We start from the raw sequence: 16,901 nt of genomic DNA, 5'->3' as shown, positions 1-16,901 counted from the left end.
ATAGCTAAAACGTGGAAGCAACCCAAGTGTCCATCGATGGATGAATGAAAAACAAAATGTGGCCCATCATACAGTGGAATATTATGGAGCCTTAAAAAGGAATGACCGCGATGAAGAGCGGTCCCCGCACCGCGATGAAGAGTGGCCCCCACTTGCCGTAACCAGAGAAAGCCCTCGCACGAACCGAAGACCCAACACAGCCAAAAATAAATAAATAAAGTAGCTATAAAAAAAAAAAAATTAAAAAAAAAAAAAAAAAAAGGAATGAAATTCTGACATATGCCAACATGGATGAAGCTTGAAGACATTAGGCTGAGTGAAATAAGCTCCCACAAAAGAAAAACCCCTTGTGATTCCCCTTATCCGAGGGCCCTGGAACAGTCAGAGTCATAGAGATGAAAAGTAGACCAGCGGGGGCCGGGGGCCAGGGCCAGGAGGATGGGCTTAGTGTCCAATGGGCCCCGAGTTTCAGATGGGATGATGCAAGTGCTTAGGAGTCTGGACAGTGGTGATGACCGCACAACAACGTGCATGTACTTAATGCCACTGAACTGTACACGCAAAAAATGTCAAAATGGTAAATTTTATGTCATGTATATTTCACCACAACTTTTTAAAAAGTAGCTATATATCAACTGCAGCGTGGATCAGGAGAAAAAGCCGCTCAACTTGAAGTCTGGAGCCTGCCATTAGGGAGCTAACGACCTTGGTTAAGTTGCCTTTCTCAGCCTCCGTGTGATGCATAAAATATACAGGAGATCTGTATCCTCCGAGTCATTATCAAGAAATGAGAAAACCCCTATCGCGATACCTGGCTCTGAGTAAGCGCTTCGCCTTTGGAGTATCACTCTGATATTCTAGAAAGTCTTGAGAAAGAAACTGGCCGAGGAGCCGAAGCTAAGCCACGGCAGCGCACCACCATCAGAGTCGTGTCCTCCAACGGGCCAGCCCCGGCCTCCACCCCGCTAGCTCACCGGCTCCCGTGCCGGCCCGCCGTCACTCTCCGCCTCTGGACATGAGAGCCCTGGCCTCCAGCACCTTCCCCCACGGGCCCACACCCCTCCTTCCCCGGCAGAGACCCCGCAGCCTCTGCCTCCCACTCACCACCCTTCCCGCGGCCGGAGCGGGAAAGCAAGCCACGCAACCAGCCTCAGGAAACGTCACAGGCCGGGTGTTTAGGGTCACAAAGCGGAACGGGCATGCACTCCCCGCTTCCTAGAGATGTCCCTGGGAGGCTCCCCAGGCCCTCCCCATGCTCGCTCTGCCCCAGTGCCTTACCTCATCTTCCCCAAACAGAGGCCACCGGGCACACCGCCCCATTGCTCTGCCTCCCAATCCCCAGCCGCCCGCATTCACGCCCACCTCCTCCCGGGCTCCTGCAGGCCAGCCCTCCACGCAGGCTCCAGACTGCGTGCTGCCCCCTCGCCCCAGAGCGGCCCTCTGCCGTCACCCTCCTTTCCCTGCATCGCGAGTCAGCCTTCGCCTCCCTACGGGATCCTCCCCCACAGCATACAGACGGTTCTGTTTAACCTTCGTCCTAAACATGTACGCCCCTCTGGTCCCCGTACGCCCCTCTGGCCAGTGACACAATTTCTCTGTGGGCCTGGCTACCTGTGCCAGTGCCTCTCAGGCAGATTCCCTGGGCATCTTGTTCAGACGCGCATTCTGACTCGGCAGGTCTGGGGTGGAGCCCAGGATTCGGTTCTGCCAGCGCCGCCCAGACACTGCTCCCGCCACAGAGCCCCTCTGAGCAGCAGGGCCTTGTGCTTCTTCCCTCTGTCCGAATCCGCTCTGACCCTGCACCCTCCCCCAGCACAAGTTCAGCGAGACCGTCCCGTCAAGGTCGCCGATAAACTCCATGCTGCAGACTCCAGCTAAAGTTCTCTTTCTCCTCTCCGGTCCTCTCAAACACGAGGGTGCAGCCACTGAGACAGAAGTGTGCCCAGCAAGGGGAAGGCGCCTAGCGGGCCAAGCAAAGAGCCCTCTGCATCTCCCTGCAGACACGGCCCCCCAGGCCCTGCTGCTCCACTGGCAGGGGGTCCCGTCAGGTCCTTCTCCTCTACCTGGCTTCCCGTGTCAGTCCTCCTCAGAGCTCAGCCTTCCCCCTCACCTCCCCACTCTCCCCTGTGGGGATCCCATCCGTCTCAGCAGCTTTATCTGTAGCCCCCAAACTCTCAGGACGCAGCCCAGGGCGCTCTCCTGACCTCCAGGCTCCTTCACCTCCTCTGCCTTGGGCCACCTCTCCCCGCTCGGGTGTCTCACAAGAATCTCCAGCTTAACGTTCCCAGAAGAGAACTCTTGATTCTTCCCCCCTTAAAAGCTGCTCCTTCTCCATGATTCCCATAGCCAGCCATACTCATCACTACCACCAGAAACCCAGGAGTCACCTGTGACCCCTCTTGCCCCTCCGCCGCCTCAATTCACGACCAGTTCTACTGATTCTACCTCCAAGTCCCACTCCAAAGCCATCTGCTTCCAGAGCCCAGAGCCAGCCACCAACCACTGACCAGCCACGACCTGCTAACTGGCCTCTCATCGCCACTTCAGCCTGTCCACAGCCTCTTCTCCACACAGCCCCTGCTGCAAACAAAAGCCCCTACAAGCAGATGCATGTTCACCATGAATGAAACCCAAACCCTCCACCCACCGTCGCCCCAAGACCCTGCACCGGCCTTCCCCCAGCCAGTGTGCCTTCCTTCAGCTCCCAGCACAGGCCAAGTACTGTCCTGCCCAGGACCCCTTCCACGCGCTCTACCCTTTCCTCATCTGGCTTTTAGGAAGACTGGAAGCAAGAGGAAGCACGGTACGCTCAGGCAACTGAAGAAAGATCCACGTGGCTGCCTGAAGCAGAAAGAAAGAGGCAGAGCCTGGCATGAGATGGAGGTAGAGAGGAAAGTAAGGGCCAGTAGGCCCAGTAGTTTAGGGATTTTAGACTTTCTGCTGAGTGCACGGAAAAGCCTTCCAAGTGTTACAAGCAAATGGGTGACAAAATTAGACTTGCAAGTTGAAAAGATCATTGTAGCTACAGTGTGGAAAAGCAGAGCGGCCCAGAGCAGACGGGGCAGATGCAGCAGGCCTGGCCTAAGGGAATGACAGTGGACACGGGGACGGTGCACAGGCTTTACACCAGTTAGGAGGTTATGATATTGTGAGTTATGAGAAATATATATGCGGTCATTCAGATGACCTAATTCTAGTTCTCATACGTCTTTGGTCTTTGTCCACAGCTTCTGGCCCACAGCTCCCAGAACCCTTGGAACTTCCTGAATGATAAGAGCAAGGGGAGCACCTTTTGTTATGTTTGGTCACTTGTCCTCAGTTCCAGAAAACGATTCAGAGCCATAAAGGTGACGTGAGCGTCTTGTTCACAACAAGCCCCTTCCCACCACAACTGGGTTAGGCCGATGAGGGGACTCGGGGGAAGCACCTGAGGACGCCGGGGGAACCAGCCTTGAAAAGAGGGCTGGAACTTTCAGCCCCACCCCCTGACTTCTGGGGAGGAGGGAGGGGCTAGAGGTTGAATCAGTCACCAATGGCCAGTGACTGAATCAGCCACGCTTGTGTGACGGCACCTCCATAAGAACCGAAAAGAAGGCGCTGAGGAGAGTTTCCAGGTGGGAGAACCAGAGCGCGCGGTGGCACGTGCCACCGTGGGGGGCCCCAAACTCCACAAGGACACGTGCTCCTGTGTTTGGGACCTCACCCTGTGCACCCCTTCACCTGGCTGTTGAGTCACATCCTTTGTAACAAGCTGGTCATCCAGTGAGTAAATGGGCTTCCTGAGTTCCGTGAGCCACTCCCGCAAATTAGCTGAACCCAGTCAGGGGGTGGTGAGAACCTCTGGTTTATAGCCAGTTGGTCAGGAGTGCAGGCGACGACCTGGCACCTGAAACCCAATCAGGGTGTCACGGGGACCTCCGATCTGTAGCCGCTTGGTCGGAAGCACAGGTGACGACCTGGACCCGCGACTGGTGTCTGAAGCAGCGCCAGTCCTGCGGGACTGAGCCCCTGAGCTGTGGAGTCTGGCGCTACCCCTGGGTAGAGAGTGTCACGGTCGGGTCGAAATGAAGGACGCCCCACTGGTGGCAGAGGGTTTCTCAGTGGTGCGCCCTCACCCACCCCACCTTGGAGGCGGGTGTAGAACCCCTTTAGAAGTTAAAAAAACGGCAGACTTTACAGAACGAACATATGCAATTTGAGATTTAAAAAAGGCCTAATATGCAAGGGTGAGGAGAGGTACCACGCTGGCTGAAATCCAGTCCTAACAATGGGATCAGCTACTCCACAATGGCTGACTGGCCACCCATCTTTTCCTGTTTTGACTGGCGGGAGGAAGGAGGGGACAACGGGAGAGGATAAACGGCAGGATAAAGGAAAGTAAGACACTAGCTCATAAACTGGGGCAGCAGATGGGAAAAGAGCCAAAAATAGGAAGAGAGGAACGGCAAATTGTGCTGACTTTTCCACTTGGCCTCCTGATGAGTCCAACAGCCTTGAACTGGGCTGGAATGAACAGAAGCGATTCTCAGAAGACTTCATTTGCTGAAGTTACAATTTAACATGATTTATGAAGCCTCTTGTTATAAATATGCTTGAGTCAAAGGATATCTGTTACATGAAAGTACTAGAATCATAGAATTTTTAGAGACGGAAAGAAACCTGGAGGTCACTGACTCAGGCTTCCGTCTCAGGATCCCTAAATTCTTCTCTCCACGTATGGACACTCCAAAAAGATTTCATCTAGAAGCTAAATGTATTAGGGTTTCAAAAGAGAAATGAAGAATTGCTAAGCAGAGAAATATTGTCCAAAGCTTTATGGTAATTGGAGGAGAGGCTTTTTTTTTTCCCCCGGAATGCCATAGTTTATTTATTGGTCTTAGCGTCAGGGCTCTAGAAAACTTTTTCCTGTGATTATGCCTCTTTTCTCCCTCCCTCTTTTTCAAAAAAACTTTTTACCGTGGAAAGTTTCACGCATACATAAAGACAGGAAGAAGCGTTTAATAAACAGCCTTGTGTCCATCACCCAGATTCTCCAAGATTTTTTCAGCTACTTTGCCAGTGAGTTTTATTTTTTAAAAATACACAGATGATTAATGACTGACTTTAAGCTGCTCATCAGGGAGATCATTTTGGCAATAATTTTTTACCAATTTGTTCCAGGGTTTAAAAAAAACTCAGCTGTTCCATTTTGTTTAGGGACTAGCGAGATTTTAATTTCTCATTTCCAAAGCTACTGCATATTTGGCTAATTAATCCTAGCATCTGACAATGAAGGAGCAGAGAAAGAACATGACGTTTCAAGGATAATATGAAAAGTTTCTAGAATAGTAAAAACTCCAGCTGCATTTTAACCTCCTATGGTACAAACTTCAGGAAGCATATGAAACAAAACCTTCAAAAGGAAACTGTGGTAGTTAGCCTCCAAGAATGCCAGTGGCCCTCAGGCTTCCCCAGAGCAGCCCACTCCCACACTGCACCAGGCTGGCCCATGTGCTGGCAGAAGGGATGGCACATGGCTTCCAAGAGGAGATCCCAGGACACGGCAGTTTCCATCGTGATCATCCTCCTCTCTCTCCCTCTCTCTCCCTCTCATGTCACTTGCCCCGGGGAGAAGGTGAGCGCCCAGGTTGTGCAGAGCTCTGTGGAGCGGCCACGTGGTGAGGACTGAGGCCCCCAGGCCACAGGCATGTGAGTCCCCCATCTCGGGGCAGTGATCACAACCTCGGGAGAAACTCTGAACCACAGCACCCAGCCGAGCTGCTCCCAGATCCTGAACTTCAGAAACTATGTGATCATAAACGTCTGTTGTTTCAAGCTGCTAAGTCTGGGCCAATTTATTACACAGCAGTAGAAAATTCACTCAAAAGACAGACAAACTTTTGAGGCAGGCAGCCACACAGCACCAAACTACTCTATTTCCTTCAACTCATGCCATATACTAAGCAAAATTACACAGCTTGGAATGTTTTAATTTGGATGAGACCTAACTCAATATTTTGTATGTCGATTCCCAATCTGGTGGGCCTAAATCATACTGTATACATATTGCCCACGAAGCACTGACAAAAGCAACAAAGACAACAATGTATTAGCCGTTATCTATTAATGGCACCTGTTTCTGCATTTAGACTTCGATTTTTTAAAAGGCAAAAACTCCCCAAAGATTGGTCTACAACCATGACAGAAAACACTCAGGAAAATGATAAGCACTTACTTTTTTTTTTTAGAGTAACATAAACTTGAAATTGAGACCCGGCTGGTATTTTGCAGTTGCTATAGGAACCACACGTACCTTCCCTCTTTGACACTCAGCATCCACATTCTCTTCGTCTTTCTTTCCACTCTCACCCACCCAAAAGCTCACATGCCCTGCCCTCGTGTCTGCTTGGCCCCTCTACTTTTTGGAACATCCAATATGTACATGTGCACACCCATATTTGTATTCCTAGGAACCAAAAGAACTGAGGAGCTAAAGGACACAGCTCATGGTCAAATCTCCAAGGCCAGATACTTATCTGGTATTGGTTAGATCAGGGAGTCTGTGCGAGCAGACAGCTGATGCTCAGTAAGTATCAGGTTCCCTCCTCCTCCTCACCCACCCAGGCCCCCTCTGCATGATGCGGGAAGGGCTCCATTTCTCTGGTACTCAGGTCCCTTTCATTCAGACTCCTCAGCAACATGCATTCACTTTAGAAAAACATCCAACGGGCTGTATGTTCTGTACAGGCAGCCCCCAACTTAGGATGTGACCCACGATTTTTCAACTTTATGATGGTGTAAAAGAGATACGCATTCAGTAGAAACCTACTTCAGATTTTGGATTTTGATCTTTTCCTGGGCTAGCAATATGCGGTAAGATACCCTCTTGCGTGGGCAGAGACCTAAATAGACACGTCTCCAAAGAAGACGTACAGATGGCCAATAGGCGCGTGACAAGATGCTCGACATCGCTAATTATTAGAGAAACGCAAATCAAAGCTACAATGAGGTACCACCTCACACCGGTCAGAATGGCCATCATCAAAAAGTCTACAAATAATAAATGCTGGAGAGGGTGCAGAGAAAAGGGAACCCTCTTGCACTGTTGGTGGGAATGTAAGTTGGTGCAGCCATTATGGAGAACCGTATGGAGGTTCCTTAAAAAACTGAAAATAGAGTTGCCATATGATCCTGCAATCCCACTCCTGGGCATATATCCAGAGAAAACGATAATTCAAAAAGATACTTGCACCTTATGTTCATAGCAGCACTATTTACTCCAGTAGCCAAGAAGCAACCTAAGTGTCCATCAATAGATGAATGGATAAAGAAGATGTGGTCCATATATACAATGCATATTACTCAGCCTTAAAAAAGAATGAAATAATGCCATTTGCAGCAACATGGATGGCCCTAGAGATTCTCATACTAAGTGAAGTTAGTCAGAGAGAGAAAGACAAATATCATATGATACCACTTATATGTGGAGTCTTTTTTAAAAATGATACAAATGAACTTATTTACAAGATAGAAACAGACCCAGAGACATAGAAAACAACTTTATGGTTACCAAAGGGGATAGCAGGTGGGGGATGAGAGGCAGGGGGAGGTAAATTAGGGAGTTTGGGATTAACGTATACGCACTACTCTATACAAAACAGGTGAACAACAAGGACCTACTGTACAGCACAGGGAAGTCTACTCAATATCTTGGAATAACCTACAATGGAAAAGATTCTGAAAAACATATACACACTTTGCTGTACACCTGAAACTAACACAACATTGTAAACCAACTATACTTCAATAACTAAAAAAAAAAAAAAAAAAATTCCTCTCTGTGATGCTGGACCACAGCCCCCATCAGCCACAGGATCACAAGGGGGAAGAGCTCAGACAGGACCAGTCCGTACTCTCCATACCCACAGAGCTGGTCTGTTTTCCACTCTGAGTACAGAATGCAATAAGCTACCTGAGATATTCAACACTTTATTATAGGACAGGCTTTGTTTTGGGTGATTCTGCCCAACTGGAGGCAATGGGGGTGCTCTGAGCAGGTCTAAGGTGGGCCAGGCTAAGCAATGGGGTTCAGCAGATTAAGCGTATTAAATGCATCTTTGACCTACGATATTTTCAACCTATGGTGGGTCTATCGGGACGTAACCTCAGTAAGTCAAGGACAAGCTGGATTTGGAGCCAGTGACAAGTGGGACTCTTGCTACCACCCTGAGACAGGTCGCACCGGAAGCCTCAGAAGAGCTGCCAGGACCTCCCAGGGCTGTTGCTCTAGGTCGTTACACTGTCTCCACATTTAGCTTTCAGAAAGAGGCTCCAATTATGTTTCTAGGTGGGTAAGAATTTAGTAACTGAATGCAAAGACTTATTGTGGGATTGGGTGATGCAGCCCAAAGAATTATCTCAACCCTGTGGTCTAAACATTTCCAGAATCTCAAGCCATCTTCCACCAAGGCAAGAACCTTGAAGAATTAAGGCAAGAAATCAGAACTTTTCCACCTCTTCCACCTTCTACCAAGACCCACTGAGATCCCATTTGCGGCCCTATTCTTGTTTTCCTGTCTTTATGTGTCCAGTCCCGTATTCCCAAAAGACATCTAATAAGTTATTCCCCCACTTTTTTCCACACGAAACCCTGGGAAAGGTTCTACTCCTCGGGCATAGGGAAATCTTGCTGACACCTCGGGTCACAATAGTCACTGTTTCCAATGGGAAATAACATGAATAGAAAAGGAAGGGAAGACCCAGATGGGGCAGGAGAAAGACGAGCTGTAGCAACTGAAGCCACACACGAGGGATGTGTGTCCCTGGCCTTATTCCCACCCCTAACCCTAACCCCCACCGCCACAAAGGATGCCTCCAGCGTTCCTTACTCCGTTGAACCCTAACAAGGAAGATAACGACTATCACCTTTTTACAGCTGTGGACTCCGCGGCACAGAGAAGTGCAAAGCTGTGCTCAAGATCACGCCACGAGTGAAGTTTCAGAACCTGGTCTTCGCACCTTGCCCTCCTGTCCTTCCCAATATCCGAGGCTACCTTTCCCGCTCACCCCGCATCTGAGAACGTCGACATTCCAATCATACTGTTCCAGGTTGACGGAACACTGCCTGAGATTGTTTCCAACTTTGACATCCGAGAATCTTGCTGCTCTTCTTAAAATATGGGTCATTTACCCGCCTGAAGGATACACCATCCCCTCTGACAATCAGTACCCACTATCCATCCTCAAAACCTAACCAAAAAAATTAAAAATGAGGTTAGGAAACCGGGACAAAGCAGAACGTTCACTGTTCTACAAGGAACGAAACCAAGTCACAGATAACTCCAACGAGCCATCAGCCAAGTCTCTCCCAATGGCAATTCTAAGCGAGTGCGCGGGACACAAGAGCCTCTCTCCGGAAGACTCACCTGAAGGCAACATCAAAGTTCCAACGTTTCCAGAATTCATCCGAAAACGAGCACAGAACGGACGCTGCTCCCACGAGCAGCCTGGGCGCAGCTGTCTCGGCACCAGCGTCTGGACCCACCACGGACACGACCTCCTAGACCTACCGGGGGCGAGACGAGGCGCACGGGCCGGGCCGGGTGCGCCCCGGGAGAAGCCGCCCCAGCGCCAGCCCCTCGCGGAAGGGAGCTGGGCGGTGGGGACAACTTTGCGCTCAGCCCCAGGACGGCAGCAACCCCAACACGCAGCAGACCGCGCAACTTCCGAAGCGCGGCCCCCGGGCGTCCCCGGCCAAGCTCCGGAGGCGCTAAGAAGTTTGCGCGACATTCACAGCCTCACCCTGACCACAGCGGCGACTAAGGGCCTGAGGAAGTGGACCCTCCTCGGCTGGAGGCCCGAAAGGCAGGAAGTGGCGGCAGAGGCCACTTGCGGGACAAGGGAAGGAGCGGCGGACTCGGGGGGCGGCTGGGGCGCCGCCCCCATCTCCTCCGCCCCAAGCGGGTCTGGGAGGACCCCCCCCCCACCCGGCTCGAGCGGGGCCGCCGCCCCCAGGTCGCCCTCCGGCCACAGCCCTGCGCGGAGCCGGAGCCAGGGGCCACCCGGCCCGGGGCGCGCCCCCGCGCCCCCGCGCGCGCCCCACCCACCTCCCCCGCAGGGCCCCGCCGGGGCACGGACACCCTTACCTGCGACCCGTCCCGCGCCGCCTAGCAGTCCGCACCGGCCCCCGCCCTTAAACCCGCCCCGCCCGCTCCTACGCCTCCTGTGGCGGCCGGACCCCAGCCCTGCCCCGCCGATTTGTCATTGAGCCGCCAGCTCGCTTCCCCACCCCCCGAGCGCGCGCCCGGCGTCGCCTAGGCAACCCCGCCCCTCGAGAGCGCGCCCTGCCGTCCGCTCCCGCCCGTCCCCCGGAGGCCTCGCCCATCGGGAGCCTACTAGCCAATCCGAAGCGGAGCTTCCCAGCCTTGGGCGGGGTGAGGAGGAAGCTTCGCCAATGAGAAGCCGCCTCTGGCGGGAGGGGCGGGCTCGGCACGCAGGCCACGCCCACCTCCACTTCCTCCTGTCGGCGGCTGACGCGCTGCACGTGACCACTGCTCCAGTGAAGGAATCCGAGCAGGTCTGGGGACTCTGGGCGTGGCGGGCAGGGGTGCTCCCGCTGTGGGCTTAGGTCAGGGCGAGGTCAGAGCCCTGGAAAGCAAAAGGGAAAGGCAGGCCTGATGTGGAGAAACCGAGGCAAATCACGATGCCTCCAGGCGGCTGTCTGGACGCCGGCCCGGGGCTCCCGAGGCGGGACCTCCGCCTGCCGCCACCACTCGCCAGGCTGATGACACCCCATTAGCAGTAATGGGGTTGCCAAGGCCTCGCAATGACTTGGCCCAGGTCACGTATGAGGGCCGGAATCCTCACCCCAGCGGTAGCCTCGATGTCGGAAGTTCAGTGGGTAAGCTCGTGGCCGACGGGGTTTTCACCCATAAGGCTCGGGCACTTGTAATTTCGATCCAAATAGGGTTTGGGTTGATTTTCCTAACTGCCTCTTCTTAGAGCTGAGTCCTACCCTCATTCCACTTCGCCTCCGCAGGATTTATGGCCCCCCTGATCCCTACACAAACCTCACGGCGCGTCCCTCACACACTGCATGGCAGTAAGTTGTTTAAATGCCCGCCTCTATATCTCTAGGGATGAAAACGATCTCTTGTTCAATTTGATATCCACAGCAACTAGCACCGTGTAATTAATCCTTTCCTTGTTGATAATTATACATCAGGGTGCTGTGTGTGGTATATGAGAGGCTTTGTGCCTTGATTACATTGCTATGTATAAGCAGCTAACAGAATCAGGCCCTCTACCAAGAGCTGTATCAAAAAGCACAGAAGCTTTAACTTAGTCTTAAGCAACGGGCTTAACAAAAAACATGTCACCAGAATATCCTAGTGTTACCCTACTATCCTAAGTGTTCTGTTTTACGCTTCTCGTACGCATTAAAGGCTTATATTGCCTGCTAATTATATGACAGAAACTCTGCCAGGTGCTATAAGAGAGAAGGTAGGAGGCTTCTCAAAAAAGGAGGCTCTCTATGGACCTAGAGATGATCACACTAAGTGAAGTAACTCAGAGAGAAAGACAAATATCATATGATATCACTTATGTGTGGAATCTAAAATGAACTTATCTACGAAACAGACTCACAGCCAGGTGGAGAACAGACTTGTGGTTGCCAAGGGGGAGGGTGTGGGGGAGGGGTGGGCTGGGAGTTGGGGTTAGCAGATGCAAACTATTATATAGAGAATAGATACACAACAAGGTCCTACTGCAGAGCACGGGGAACTATATTCAATATCCTGTTAAACCACAATGGAAAAGAATATGAAAAAGAATGTATATATATGTATATGTATAACTTGAATCACTGTTTGGCTGTACAGCAGAAATTAACACATTGTAAATCAACTATACTTCAATAAAATAAACTTTAAGGTAAAAAAATTTTTTTAAAAAGTCAGCTCTCTAGTATTTATAACCTAGAAGGGGAATCAGGTGCAAACTTTTTCCTATGGAGTAACAATGATGTGCACAGGTTTAGAATCAGGAAGCACAGATTCACAGAACTAGCAGTGGTTAGGAAGTTGCTTAGCCTCCGCGGGCCTCAGTTTCCCCAGCCATCCCATAGGAGCAGCACCTGTGCCCTGCAGGTGTGAAGATTTAAATGCAATTACCTGTAGAGCTCTTGGTAGGTACAGTGCTAGGAACTTGATGAGCGCTTAACAAATGTTAGCTTCAACCGTGATTGCCGCCAGAGGCCAAGATGCGCACTCAAGCCCCTCGTAACCACCTCGGGGACAGCATTTCATCCCGAGGCCCGTGGTGTCTGGGGTGTGCGCACCGCTGTCGTGCAGCCAGTGCTGTGTGCAGCCCGGTGGCAACGACCTGCTGTGATGTTGTCGTTTGACCAGATGCACGTTTAGACAGCGGAGCGGCTCCCCGCAGCCCGGCCAGCTGAAATGGGCAGTTTAGGGAACAGGATCAGGGCTGTGGAGATGACCAGCGCTTCCTGTGCCCACACCCCTAGGGTCCACAGTGGCCACAGGCAGTTTCCTTACCTTTCCTGGGTGCGTAAGTGCCATTCCTGTGACTAACAACAGAATGTCATGCAGGATGGAGGCAGTGGGCTTTCTGAGAAATGCTGCCCTAACTCTCTTACCCCATTCCACCCCCCCCGCCCCCGCCTTCCCTCCTTTAGCTCCCAGGACTCGGAGGGATTCCCCTGGCACTCGGCCAGTAGGAACATCTGCTTGGCTCCTGGACACGCCAGGCCCCAGCTGAGCGCGGTGGATTCGGAGATGACCAGCAGGACCCTTTTGGAAGGGCTGTCTCACAGAGGCCACAGCCCAGGAACGTGTCCCGTGGGGGGTGAGCCCTGAGAGGTGACCAGCCACAGAGCCTCTGGGACTGCTCCTGTCTGGTCTCAGGGGACACCCTGTCTGCTGAGCTTCTCCTAAGGGAACCCTGACTGCCCACAGAGCCAAGGGCCTGAACAGCAGGGATACGAGATCCCCAGCAGGCCCCTGTATGTCACCCACTGCAGCTGTAGAAAAAGCATTCTAGATGCTCCCTCTTTCAAAACTATCAACTGGGTCCAGAGCGCTGTCTGACAAGTATTTCCACTTCTCTCTCCCGGGCACTGGCGGGGCCTGAGCTTCTCAGCTCCCTGTGCTTGAGTGAGGCGATGTGACTAGTTCTACCCAATGAGCTGGAAGCGGAAGGGACACGTAGTCATTTGGGGGCAGGAGAGTGTCAGTGCGAGACCCTTCTCGGTGGCACGGCCGCTGGGAATGTTTGGGAGGGTGGCCGCGCCGTCGGCCCCGGCGCCTGCAGTGAGCCCAGCGCCTCTCACCCCTGCCCCCGCCAACCTGAGATGGACACTGACCGTGGCTGAGACATAAACGTTCGTGGTTTGAAGGCGCTAAGATTCGGGAGTTGTTTGTTCTGGCTGCAGAGCTTCGCCTCCTCTGACTGACGCCAGGCCCTAACGTGTACCAAGCTGGGGATGCGGTGGCGGACGACTCAGACGAGAGAACCAGTCGACGGACAAGCAACCGGAGAACTCCCGATGACCTCAGACTGGGTGGTCAAAAAAAGGTCTCTCTTCATAGACACACTACCATGTGCAAAACAGAGCTAGTGGGAACCTGCGGTACAGCACACGGCGCTCAGCTCCGTGCTCTGTCACGACTTAGATGGGTGGGATGGGGGCGGGGGATGTGTGTACACATAGCTGATTCACTTCGTGTGCAGCAGAAACCAACACAACACTGTAAAGCAACTATGCCCCAATTAAAAATTTTTTTAAAAAAAAATCTTTGTCAGGAGGCGACATTTAAGCTAGGACCTGAAGGACGCAAAGGAATCAGTGTCAGGAAAGGTTGGGAGTGAGGGGAAGGAGAGAACCTTCCGAGCGGAGGAAGAAGCCGCAGAGGAAAGCTTGGTCCTCTCGACAGCAGACGGGAGGCGGGGACGGAGCGCCGTGGGCGGGGCGGGCGGGTGAGACCCCAGAGGGCGCAGAGGGAGGCGGGATCTGGATCACTGGGGGCTCCTAGGTTAGGGTGAGGAGACTGGAATGTATTCCTAGTGTGACAGGAAGCCCCTGAGGAGGTTCAAGTCTGCAGGCTGACAGGCTTTGATTTAGGTTTTAGAAAGACCACTCTCGCTCTCGTGTGGAGGTCGAGCTGTAAGGGGCGGGTGTGGGCGTGGAGCTTAGAAGGCTGTTCCGGGGGTCCAAGCAAAGTGGGGTCCGCAGGGCCAGAGGCTGGAAGGGAAATCTGCCCTCAGGAGGTTCGGGGAGATTTGCAGAAGGAGGGGAGCAAAAGCACTGAAGACTAAACAGAAGGTCCTCCTGCCAAATCCCAGAGGAAGCAGAGGCAAGGCTGGATGTCGGGACCCCCAGAGGTGCCCTGACTCCAGGGAGACGGGTGCTCAAAAGCCAGGCGGAACGGGGGAGGGTGTGGAGCAGAGAGCTGGCCAATTTCCTAGAACATCAGCCAGAACAGCCTTAGGTGGTATTATTAGAAAGAGTCTGACAAGCTCCGACGTCCCTGTGGGCATTTGATACTTGGTGACCGCCTCGATTAGAAAAAAGAGGGGGGCCACCGATCTATAGACGGAAAAAAGCCATTCTTACCTACCGACGGCGGGGAGAATCTACTGTAAACAGCGAGACTAGACGGGGCGCACCGCCACTGCTCCAGTCACCTTTCTGCTCTGTTTCCCCAGCCCTCAGTGCCCTGTGCTTCCTGTTCTCAGGAACGGGTCTCACGGGCTTATGCACACACAGGAATAAATGACCAAAGACGGCTCAGTGCAGGACTTCCCTGGCGGTCCAGTGGTTAAGACTCTGCGCTTCCAATGCAGGGGACACGGGTTCGATCCCCGGTCGGGGTGCTAAGATCCCGCATGCTGCATGGCGAGGCCAAAAAGAAAAAAAAAAAGATTTTCATCGTCCAAAACTAAAACCTGAAGTCTTAGGCCAGGGGAAGTATTTAGGGGAGGACCAGAGATCTTTCGTTCACACAAGTAGCAAGGAGTGACTTATCCCTCCCCGGGAAAAGGTTCCGACTCCTGAGTTCTCACTTGGAAGCCTCCTCCAAAGCCTGGGAAACAGCCCCAAGCCTCCCCTTCCTTGCAGCCTTTCGCTGGCAGCTACCAGCAAAAGCCCCTGGTGCTTACTTATTCCTAAATGTGTTCAAAACCTTGCCTTTGGTGTTCAGTTTAGTTACTGTCACTGAAAAAGACTGTTTTATCAAGAGCTTCTCTCTCGCCGTTACCACCTTCCTATGTGGTCTCTACAGACCTAGCCAGGCAGCAGGAACTAACCAGATGACATTCCAGCCATTGTTCTGCAGAAGCCCCGTAATTAGGTGGAGGAGCTTTCCTCTTCCAAAAGAGGCGAATCCACTTGGGACGCACATTAGAAAACAATGATTCCTTGCTATTTTGAATTCTTGAATCAGCTGCACGTATCTTTCTGCCATCATAGCTTACCAAGAGTTGTCCCCCAGAAATGAGGGCAAGTCTGTCTTGTCATTAAGTAATACGTCTTCATCATTATGGCTAAACCCACCACGTGCCAGCTCACCCTCTCCCCTTCCCACTCTGGGGACACACACGCTCCGTGGTTCCTCAGTAACCACCACCAAGATCCAGTGCTGACCTCCCGGTAACCAGAGCAAAAGTCCCGCAGGGTGACAGCGGCAAAGCCCTCGAGGGTGAGATAAAATGAGATCCGAGGGTCTGCATTCTGTGCTGAGCTCTCTCCAACATGAAATACTAGCCATGGTCTCCCAGGAAGCCAGCCCCCTCTAACAGCAGGAAGACACTCCTCCTCTCTCCCAGCCGAGCCGTGCTCCTGAGCTGCAGATGCATGAGACCCACGGAGCCTAGCTCTGGGCAGCTAGGTGGACAGACGGACAGACACAAAGGACACGGGGACACAAAAACTTGAGCTAGGAGGAGGGATGAGGAAAGAAGTGGTGCTGGCTGTGTAGGGGAGAGAACTTTGCCACCCCAAAATGTGTCTCTTTGGCTTGCACATTATTTTGAGCTAAAAACAATCAAGGCCCAAAAGACTTCGACCCTCCCCCTAACTAACCGCCTACAGAATTTAAATGGAGGGCCTGTTCCGGGAAGAAGAACTATCACTGCAGAAAACCATAATATAATAACATGAGTGAGGGGTGGTCGACGGGGGAAATTAGCAAGGCCCGTGTGATCACAGAGCACCTCCGTGTCCCAATGTCCCTGCACAGCCCAGCAAACATCTGTTTATCAAACATTTGGTCACTTGCTTCTTTCATCCTCCTGTAAATTGCCTTCGTCCCCTTTGAAGGCCAACCCCACCCATCCTCCTCCTGGATGGCGCGTAAGCCTCACCTGCGTGACTTGTGCTGGGCCCATGTTCTTAGGGAGCCCCTGTACGTACCTAATTACAGTCGACTTCCCCTGCGAATCTGCCCTGCGTCTAGTTAATTCTTAGGCCAGCCGGGAGAACCCAGAAGGGGCCGGGAAAGTTCCTCCCCCGGAGCTGGGTGTGCTGCGGGCACTGGCCTCTGCTCTCTCCCGCCCCCGCGCAGCCCAGGCCGCGGCTCTTCCTCACTCTCTAGATGAGGTCCCTGGGCACAGAGGCCCGAGGCGGAGAGCCCGAGGTCAAGCTCGGCCGGAGCTTGGCCTTGAACTGGCTCTGCTCTTGCCCTAGGGCAGCCAGAGCATTCCTGGGGGCCGCCCAGCACGGACCAGGCGCCCCAGGCCTCATTCCCCACCTGCCTGCTGCTGGGAGATGGGGGGGCTGCACCTCCGCCCCTGCCCCGCCCCCTCCAGCGGCTGGGTTGCCCCGCCCCCTTCCAGCGGCTCGGTTGCCCCGCCCCGCAGCCACTGTCACTCTGCCCCTCCCCCGCTCCGTGATTCTTCTCGTG

At 52.9% G+C, this 16,901-nt stretch overlaps 1 protein-coding gene across 3 annotated transcripts in view; it reads right to left on the bottom strand.

Annotated features, from left to right (window-relative positions):
* Positions 1-10,265, bottom strand: part of RALB (RAS like proto-oncogene B) — a 40,530-nt gene extending 30,265 nt beyond the window's left edge. The window contains exon 1 of one of the 3 annotated variants that reach the window (XM_057551070.1): positions 10,125-10,265. The gene's annotated coding sequence lies outside the window, so the exon portion shown is untranslated. Of the gene's footprint in view, positions 1-9,404; positions 9,811-10,124 lie in introns of those variants that run through there. The other 2 variants (XM_057551071.1, XM_057551069.1) reach the window with 2 other exon arrangements.
* Between the last annotated feature and the right edge of the window lie 6,636 nt (positions 10,266-16,901).

The sequence above is a fragment of the Balaenoptera acutorostrata genome, chromosome 8, assembly GCF_949987535.1.
Source record: "Balaenoptera acutorostrata chromosome 8, mBalAcu1.1, whole genome shotgun sequence".
NCBI classification, from domain to species: Eukaryota; Metazoa; Chordata; class Mammalia; order Artiodactyla; family Balaenopteridae; genus Balaenoptera; species Balaenoptera acutorostrata.
Note: the sequence above shows the minus strand (reverse complement) of the source record. Positions and strands in the feature narration are given on the sequence as shown.